The following is an 8,851-nucleotide window of genomic DNA, read 5'->3' as shown; positions in this document are numbered from 1 at the left end:
ACCATGAAAATTGACTTTGTTATTTTAAACTTAAATTCAAGCCAGTATTACCGTACAACCAGTAAGGCCAGGTATACAAAATCAGCAGTAGGTTCTTTGATATGACATGAGGGCGTTCGAAATGAGTGTTTGTGTTTAGAGCACAAATGAAGCATGATACTTGACTTTTGCAGTTTAAACTTTAATTTGAGACATTATATGTAAAAATAATTTTATAAAATCAACAGTATGTTGTCTACAGTGCAATATAGACCATAATGTATTTTGAATTAAATCACTGCAAGAGGCATGTGAGCTTCCTCCTGTACCGTGATGGGTCCTCAACTAAAGCAGTCAATAAATCGATTTGATTGAAAATGGATAATTACACCGATCTTTTTTTGTTGTTTTTTTTTGGCATAGGCATCACCACTTATCAAGGCCAAGAGGCCACTCGAGGATAAGGGTTAATGAGTGTACAGTAGTCAATTGGGTAATATAGTAATCGTTAGTAATGGAAATTCGGTAAATTTGTTAATTTAAGTGGAACGGCTTATCAAGAACTTGTTTACGTTAGACTTGAAGACAATCATATTGTAGTCAGCTGGAAAGAAGGCAAACGGAAGAGAGTTCCACAAGTGTGCAGTTCTTAGAAAAAAGCTTTGTTTATGGAATCTACGTTTAGGTTTTGGCACAGATAAAGAGTGGGGGAAATTATTGATAGTGTTTTCAGCTAGACGAATGTTTCTCGTGAAAGTTTAGCGAAAGGGGACCATAGATTGGGGCTCAGACGAGCACTTGCTATTAAAATAATGATAAAGCAGATACAGACTCGCAACATCTCTTCTGTAAGAAAGAGGTTGCTGAGAATAGAAAAAGGTATCCCCTACTAGGCTACGAAGTCTATTTTGAATTCTATCAAGGCAGGATAATTCCTTTCTAGTAGCTTCTGCCCAGATGTGTCAACAGTACTCCATCCCTGGACGTACTTGACTCTTATATAGGTAGAGAATTGCATCAGCAGTTAGATATCTACTGGATTGATAGAAGGATCCCACCAATCAGAGAAGAGAAAATCAGAGAGAACTTGGTCGTTAACGGTCTTTGATTTGCTACCATAGATGGTAGTGTCATCAGCATAAATGTCTACGAATGATGTAAGCATGTGATTTGGAAGATCATTAATGTAGATCAGGAAGAGAGTCGGGCCCAGAATGGAGCCCTAAGGGAATCCAACATTAATACTGTGATTTCGATGACAATAAAAATATAGAAGTGTGAAACATTCGTTGATCATCATTCAATCCTGGACAACGTCGGATCACCTTGCTAGTGTTGAAATAAATAACACATTTATATTTCATGCTAATTTCGTTTGTTATACTTTTTTATTAAAGATATGTACGTTTGTATCCGCATTCATGAATAGGCTCAAACTATTGTATGTTTATAAATTAGTTTTGTAAAAAGGTGTCATATTCCAAAAATCGCATAAATTGATCAAACAGTTATTCTTTTTAAAGTAAGAAAATCCAATTTTATAACTAAACGAGATGTAGGATTTTTTATTCTGCATTAATAACGATTACTCCGACATTGTCCCTTTGACTACTGTACGCTCTTTACCCCTTGTTCTCGAATGGTATCCAGGCCTTGATAAGTGGTGACTTCTTTGTAAAAAAAAAAAAAAATTAAAAGAAAAATCTTATGCAATAATTTTTATTAGTCAACTTGAGTTATAATTGTAGCTGCGTGGCCCAATTGGCAACACAAACTAACTGACTCCTATGACCCTCGTCAGGCTCTGAGTTTGACATGCCTCGACTACATTATTTTTCAATGTAACCGTCGCCGGTGGAGATAACCATCTCAAGTCGAGTGCGAAATCAGTCACACGCTTTTGCAATCAAGTCCTTGTCTTCACGATGGTAGCCTTCAGAGAGCCAACTATGTTTAGAGAATGCTTATTGATCAAATACTAGTTAAGAAGATTAGTGAGTAAGGTGGTCTCAAGTCCGGCGACCAGTGATGCGAAATATTGTTAAGCAACCATACCTGAGTCGTTTTAGTCTTCTGTACAGAGATGGAGTCCTGGTGGAAGATGTAGAGTCCAGTAGCGATCTCGCCCATCCAAGGCTTTATTACGCTCCGAAACACTTTCCAGTATTTCTTTTACTTTTTGTCAGGTGTTAAATCAAGAATGAAAAAAGCAAATTCGCACAATTTGCTTTTCAATTCAAGCTAGGCCGAAAAGCTGATGAAACAGCTCGCAATATTAACGAAGCGTTTGGCCCAGGAATCACTACTCTACGTACAGCACAATGGTGGTTTAAGAAATTTTGTAGCGGTCACGAGACTCTTAAAGATGATGAGCGTAGTGGTCGGTCATCGGATGTTGACAACTGTAAATTAACAGCATTAGTCGAAGCCAATCCACGCACAACTGTTTGACAACTTGCTTTTCAATTAGACGTAACGTATTCGACGATTTCCAACAACTTGAGAGAGATTAGAAACACAAAATAAAAAAAAAAACTTGATAAATGGGTGCCTCACGAATTGATGGAGTCTTGGTGGAAGATGTATAAACGTCCGGTGGCGATTTCGCCCATCCTAGGTTTTATTACGCTCCGAAACACCTTCCGGCATTTCCTTTACTTTTTGTCAAGTGTCGAATCTTGCTGCAACACTCTGTAATATAAGAAAAGCGGTATTAACCTTTTACGCTACTAAAAATGTGTTACAAAAAAAAAAAAAAGATTTAAAGAGAGTCACTTTATAATATAATGTTTAATTGACCACACAAAAATATTTACTACAAACTAAACAAGAAAAAATAAAGTAATAGTTTATAGTAAGCACTGTTGATATGGAATACAAAATTAAAAAAATTAACCGTCTAAAGCCAAAAAAGTGCAGAATCTTATTTGATAAATAAACGTATTTATTTATTAAAATTAAATTCGATATTTCGATTCATAACAGACTTTTCGAAGGTCACCCCCTCTTTTCGATTGACTAGCCTTAATTAAAACATTCGCCACTTCCGGTTTGACGATGGACGCAACAGCAAAGACGTAACGTTTTTTTTTTTTTTTTCATGTGCTTTTCCTCCTTCGCAGTACCGGTTGCAGCCTGCCTACCTGCCTGCCTACTACCACTTTTTTTTTGTCTCAACACACACCTCAAAACACCCGAGCAATGCCTGGCACCCAGACTAGTCTATAATATAAATCCCACCTATCTGTTTAAATGTATGTATGTATGTATGTATGTATGTATGCCTAAAACTTTCAATAGAAGCGACGAATTTTCACGAGATCGGTATCGTTTTGAAGCACGGCCCTTCGGATGACAAATATCGAAAACTTGGCCCAAAACATCAATTCCTTCATTCTCAACTGAGCACTTTTCTACAGGAAAGGGTCGCTTTTTTACCGATGTTTTCGAAAGTCATTCCCTCTTTTCAATTGACTAGCCTTAATTTAAACCTTCGGCACTTCCGGTTTGGCGATAGGCGCAACAACAAAAATGTCACGTTTTTTTTTTGTTCTTTTCCTCCTTCGCAGTAGGGGTTCGAGCCGGCCTGCTTACTACCATTTTTTTTTTTTTTTTTTTTTTTTTTTTTGCGAAATATTGTTAAGCAACCACGCCTGAGTCGTCAAAACACACCTCAAAACACTCAATATAAATCTCACCGGTCTGTTTAAATGTATGTATGAATTTATGTATGCATGTTTGTATGTCTCGCAAAAACTTTCGACAAAGGCGACGGATTTTCACGAGATCGGTATCGTTTTGAAGCCAGACCTTTCGGACGACTAATATAAAAAAATTGGCCAAAAACATTAATTCCTTCGCCCTTAACTGGGCACTTTTCTACAAGGAGGAGTTGCTTTTTTCGCCGATATTTTCGAAAGTCATCGTCTCTTTTCGATTGTCTAGCCTTAATTTAAACCTACGTCACTTCCAGTTTGGTCACGGGCGCAACAGCTAACGTGCCACAGTTTTTTTTTTCACGTTCTTTTTCTCCTTCGTGGTAAGAGTTCGAGACTGCCTACCTACTACCACATTTTTCTTTTGCGCTAGCAATGTTCCTTTAAATTGATACCGATCTCGTGAAAATCCATGGCCTCTGCAGAAAGTTTTAGGTAGAAATACATAATACATACATTTAATCAGACAGGTGAGATTTTTTTTTAAATTATTATTATTATTATTTTATTATAAAAAATAATAACAGTAGTAGTAGTAGTAGTAGTAGTAGTAGTAGCAGCAGGATAAATATAAGGAAGATACATTAAACCGTCGTAACAGTATATGCAGTCAATGATGTTTACGAACATTTTCAATAAAACATGCAAATATGGATTTCATTGCTAGCGACATCTGCAATATTTATTGAAAATGCCACACGAAAATATGAACGCTTAAATTGGCCATCCTTTGCGGATTCCTATATTGTTTTCTATATATATATAAAAGCGAAAATGTGTGTATGTATATATGTATGTTTGTATGTATGTATGTATGTATGTATGTATGTATGTGTGTTTGTGTGTCCGCTAAAATCTTTCGACAGACAGAACAAAAATTAACAAACTTGGTATCATATTGAAGCTCCATCCTTCGCCCGAAAAATATCGAAAAATTGGCCAAAAACGTTAATTTTTTTCACCCTGAAATCAACAATTTTCTACAGGGGGGGTCGACAAAAACCGTCCTCTCATGACGACGACCGGTTCTACGCATGCGTCAGATGACGTCATGGCCTGATTTACTTTAAATAGCTGAAGAACTGAAAGTATTTAATGTACGTCGTGTTAGTTCAGTTGGCTAGACCGTTGGTTCATTATCTAAACGTTTTGGGTTCGAATCGTGGTGTGAGATGTCTTTTTTTCTGTTTTCTTTTTTTCGATTTTTTAAATTTAAATATTGAACCAGTATTATATAAGCCATTTTTCACGTAACGTTCGTTTTTCTGTTTTTTCGTTTGTTTGTTTGTTTACTTCGCTTATTCTTACGTTTTCATTAACACCCCCGACCGACCCCCCCCCCAAAAAAAAAACACTCGGGTATCCACCGATTTTTTAAATTTTAATATCGAAACAGGCTTATTTAAGCAATTTTTCACGTTTTTTTTTTTCAGAAGTTTTAACGTTCGTTTTTCTGTTTTCTTTTTTGTCTTTGTTTTTTTTTTATTTTTACATTTAACATCGTTCGTTTGCCTTACGTTAGTTTTTTTTTGTGCTTTTTTCGATGTTTTGATTACCCCCCCCCCCGGGTACCCCCCCCCCCCGCTTAAGTGTTAATGTTCGTTTTTATGTTTTCTTTTTTTTTTTGTCATTGACCTTATTAAAACTGTCCCGCAGAAAATGTTAACTGCTGAATAGCTATTGCTTACGTCGTCGTCGTCGTCGTCGTCGTCGTCGTAACGCTCACACAAAATGTTAACTCTACGACTTCCGTGCGGGCACCTGTCAATTTTGTTCTTACTTAAATAAATTCAAACATCTTTCAGTAACACATTCTGGCTGGCCGAACGGTTAACGGTTCATTCTTTATCACATTTTATTTTCCAACTTCGCATCAGGGCTTCGGGTTCGATCCTACCAACTTACCAAAACTTTTTACCCCCCCCCCGGGTTTCTTTTTAATTTAAGAGCACACACACCTCGAAACACCCGGGCAACGCCGGGTACCCCCCGCTAGTTATATCTAAAAGGTCGTCAAACAGATCACCATATATCAATCCCTGCAACAAGTGATCACTCCGTCGCAATACACAGGACACAGCTGAGAGAAGAAATGGTAGAATACACAGAAGAACCGGTGAGCAATGTATACCACCTTCAACACGCCCACCGAAAAAAAAAAATCGATTACATTTCTGGTTAAAACTTTGCAACAACATAAAATGTCCGTGGCGTGGAATCCTTAAGTCGCACAAGAAGCTGGCGATTGTTGGCGAAAAGATTGATGTCAAACAGGCCTGCAAGAAAGTCAATTTTGATAGCATATAAAGACTTTCAGCACTTTTGCATTACACAGACGTCGCCATTGTTAGAGGGCGATAACTCCACCAAGAAGGGATTACACGAAAAATATTTGCGAACCGAAACATTTATGTAATGAAAATTTATCAATATATTTATATTTATTAAAATGTCTGTGTAAAAAATATAATTTTAATAAAACAAGTTTTTAATTCAAGCAACATTGGATTTGTTCCGAACAATTTAATGATTTAAATGAAACATTTTTCGAATTAAAGAAACACGGGATTATTTTTTTTCCTCCGAAACAGTTTTTGAATTAAAGTAAAATTGTAAATATAACAAAATATAGTTTGTTTTTTTTTTGTTTTTGTTTTTTTTTTGTGGCATCTGTTGAAGGGCCAACAAAGTTATATATTATACATTATAGTTTTTATTTTTAAATTGATAAGAAATTTGAATGAAATTAAATGAAAGAACTTGGTCGATTAATTGTAACTTTGGAGTTAGATTGAAGCGTGATAAGGTATAAATTTATCGTTCCCTGTTTTTTGATCGAGTAGCTCCACCTGGCGACAGTTTTAGTGAAACGCACCAAAAATAATAGCGCCGTCCGTGTAATGCAGAAGTGCCAGACTTTCTTTAAGAAATTAAAATCAAACAGCTTTTAATAACATAACTTCAGTGATTAATTAGCTGTTTTGTTAAGATGTTCTGTGCGTTGGCAGCCAAAATCAACAGAGTCTAGATCATTCTTATAATAATTTTTCCCTTGTTGTTTATGGTATGTTGTTGGTCCAGTGCAGTTCTAAGAGATTCACCCTCCCAGGCTTTTGTTTCCCTCTTTAAGTAGGGTTTAACTTATTGTTGATTGCACATACCGGGGAATGTCGACAGGGCTATCCAAGCATTTTTTTTTTTTTTTTTTTTTTTTTTTTTTGCTGGCCGGAAGGCTCTTCTTTGAGGACGATGGCTTTTCAATTCCATTTTCCTGGCTCTTGTGTCTACTCTTCCAACCGGGGGAGGGAGATAAATTCCATTTGTTGATAGTTTAACTTGTTGACCCAGAAGGCTGAAATTATAAAAGTTGTCAGATTATTCACCAATCCCACACACCTTAAGAGAAAAATAAAGCTTGGGTACTTTTACTAAAAAGAATAAAATGAAAAAGTGATCAAAGCTAAATAAATGTTTTCGTTCTGTTTTCTATAGTAACAAAATACCACAAACCTTTCATATTCGTCACTTGGGAATTAAGTCTTAGTATTCCTATGAATCTCTGACTGCGACTCTTTCCAAAGCCTCCGACTCCATCTGATTTCGATTCCGCAATTCTGGCTTTTAGCCTTGAAATGTGGTGACTCCTTCTTAAAAAATAAAGAATAAACGTAAGAAAGGAAAAAAGTACAGTTCCAATATAAAGTCGTTCGAATTGATCTATTAAACGGATCTGATATTAATATAAATAGATGGAATAAGAGAGCTGATTCAAGCAGACGAGAATGTATCCTCCCCGGCAATCAATTAAAATAGAGAGAAGTGCAGTCGTTTTCCTTGTCTGAGCAGAACTGAATTAATATATTATCGTTCGCGTCCATTATGTGTTGCGATAGAAATAAAATAAAAAAAATCGGTCGACGAATTAAAGCGACATTAAATCAAAAAGAAAGAAAGAAGAAGGAGGATGAGGTGAACAACAACATGGGGAGACAATTAGCATGTCTACATTTTCATTTTCTTTCACAAAAAGAAAATGAAATTATTTCCAAAAATTTAAGAAACGAAGGAAGAAAAAGAAAAAAACGAATAGAACATAACTGACATGTCTACTTTTTCCTTTTCTTAAACGATAAATGAAGTGATCTCCCAAAAATAAGAAGAGAAGAAGAAAAGGAGAAGGAAGAGGAGAATAAGTAGAAGGGGAGGCGTGGAAATGAAGGACAAATTTAGCAGTACTTATTTTTTTCTTCTACAGAAATGTAATAATTCACAACAAAAAAATATACTGCAACAAATAATAATAATAATAATAATAATAATAATAATAATAATAATAATAATAATAATAAGAAGAAGAAGAAGAAGAAGAAGAAGAAGAAGAAGAAGAAGAAATGGAAAGATGGTGGAATTCTTCTACCGCTCCAGAAGATATCTCACTACTGATGCAATTCTCTATCTATATAAAAGCCAAGTACGTCCAAGGATGGAATACTGTTGCCATATCTGGGCAGGAGCTGCTAAAAACAGCCTATCCTGCCTTGACAGAGTACAAAATAGACTTCGTGGCTTAGTGGGGGATGCCCTTTTCTCTACCCTGCAACCTCTCTCCCACAGAAGAGACGTTGCGAGCCTGTCCTTGTTTTATCGTTATTTCCATGGCAGATGCTCGTCTGAACTCCAATCTCTGGTCCCCCCCTCGCCAATCTTTCATGAAAAACACCCGTCTAGCTGAATCCACTGTGAAAAATTTCCCCCACTCTATATCTGTGCCTAAATCAAAACGCGGATTCCATGAACAAAGCTTCTTTCTTAGAACTGCACGCCTGTGGAACTCTGTTCTGTCTGCCTGCTTCCCTCCGGACTACAACTTGAATGTCTTCAAGTCCAATGTTAACAAATTCCTAATGAACAGCCCCCTTAAGTAAACACTTCAGCAAATCTCCTCACTAACTTAATGTACTTGCAATAACCCTTATCCCTGAGTGGCTTCCGGGCCTTGATAAGTGGTGATCACTGTGTAAAAAAAAAAAAAAATCAACACAAATATTTACTGAAAATTGCTAAAACATTTTTGGATCAAATAAAACCTCGATTTAAAAACAGATAAGCCACAATAATTCCTACAATACTTAATATTCATCACAACTCGTATCTTC

General features: G+C 36.2%; 1 long non-coding RNA gene across 1 annotated transcript; it reads right to left on the bottom strand.

Moving 5' to 3' along the window:
• Window positions 1-579: 579 nt before the first annotated feature.
• Window positions 580-7,702, bottom strand: LOC145291609 (uncharacterized). The gene is made up of 3 exons (XR_013869466.1): window positions 7,206-7,702; window positions 6,857-7,047; window positions 580-2,670 (listed from the first exon to the last, which is right to left on the bottom strand). It is a non-coding gene; the product is annotated as an uncharacterized LOC145291609 (long non-coding RNA).
• Between the last annotated feature and the right edge of the window lie 1,149 nt (window positions 7,703-8,851).

Source organism: Euprymna scolopes, chromosome 12, assembly GCF_053919585.1.
Source record: "Euprymna scolopes isolate OS-2025 chromosome 12, ASM5391958v1, whole genome shotgun sequence".
Taxonomy (NCBI): domain Eukaryota; kingdom Metazoa; phylum Mollusca; class Cephalopoda; order Sepiida; family Sepiolidae; genus Euprymna; species Euprymna scolopes.
The sequence above is the reverse complement of the archived record's forward strand: the minus strand, read 5'-3'. Positions and strand labels throughout refer to the sequence as shown.